At 43.3% G+C, this 1345-nt stretch overlaps 1 pseudogene; it reads left to right on the top strand.

The window, feature by feature from the left end:
* The window catches only part of LOC136279643 (uncharacterized), a 2841-nt pseudogene extending 1750 nt beyond the window's left edge, over positions 1–1091 (top strand).
* Positions 1092–1345: the final 254 nt, after the last annotated feature.

Raw genomic sequence — 1345 nt, 5'->3', positions numbered from 1 at the left:
CAGACGCTATAGCATGACGGGATTACTGATTCGCAAGGATATAAACAGTTTATTGACAACCGGATGTTAACGCAAAGATTGATAGCTTGAAAGAGAATAAGGTTGGATCCGACCAGAGTCTCCAGCAGAGTAACAACCTCGAGATCAGTACAGCTGTAGAACCAAGTTCATCATTATGATAAATTTGCTCATTTCCTTGAATTTATCGCATTCAGGTATTAGTTTTCCTTCCATCGCGTTCCATACCGCAGCCATGAATTTCTCTCCTGATCAAAATGATGCTTGTATAATGGTGAGAGGATTTGGTGTCTTTAGTGCTGATGTATAGTTAGCCACGTTACTTCATTGGCGAGTCTTTGACTTTCAGATGGAGAGAACGCCAGCCCAAGCCGACAAAAACGCTTTGCTCTAAACGTTTCACAACAAGATTCAAACCTAACATCCGCTGAATTACAAAGGCTTATCAAAATAGAACTCAGTCTACTGCAAAACCAATACTTTGCTAAGGATCACACACTCTGCCACCCAAGACCAAAAGGTAACAGGGGTCGTCGAGGCAAAGCGGAAACTCGGGGAAAACCGGGTCCCCCAGGGAAACCAGACCTCATGGCAAACATGGACCAATAGGAGCACAGGGGCCGAAAGGAATAAAAGGGGACATTGGAAAAGCGGGGAGCCCTGACTCCGTGGGACTTACAGGCCCGTCGGGTGTGAAAGGTACTAAAGGTGAGCCGGGCCAGTCCCTCTCAGCCCCATCTCTGTTAGAGCGGCCCGTTGGAATGACAGTCAATGAAAGTCAGACAGCCATGTTAAAATGTACAGCGGATGGTAATCCAAAGCCAAAAGTCACGTGTTCTAAGCTAAATTCAACGCTTCCTTTTGGACGTCACGTAGTGGAGTCCAGCGGCCAGCTGGTTATGAGGAACATTAAACGTGGTGACGAAGGAGTTTACCCTTGCAGAGCTGAGAGCTCTTTGGGAGTAATGAACGCCTTAGCGAAGTTATCTATATTAAGTCAGTCTATTTCTGATGCAAACAGAGAACGACTTCCTAAATGCAGGAAGTACTTGCGCATTAATGATTATGCATGAGCTATCTGATTAATTTCACAACTTTCATAACCATACGTTGCGTACGCATATCGGTAAGTATTTTTAATTTTGCAGCAATTTATTATTTATTGTTCTTACTTCTTTAATCTTGTCAGTTAAGGCAAACTGATCGATCTCCACGATAACTCAGAAGATAACTTTCATTGTCTTTACGACTCATAGTCCTTTCTCTTGCAATGTTTACAGTTGCTCCTGAGATCATTTTATGATCTAACGAAGTGTTAGCTATGGAA

This window comes from Pocillopora verrucosa, chromosome 3 (assembly GCF_036669915.1).
Source record: "Pocillopora verrucosa isolate sample1 chromosome 3, ASM3666991v2, whole genome shotgun sequence".
Classification (NCBI taxonomy): Eukaryota; Metazoa; Cnidaria; class Anthozoa; order Scleractinia; family Pocilloporidae; genus Pocillopora; species Pocillopora verrucosa.
This window is presented reverse-complemented; position numbering and strand designations above follow the sequence as displayed.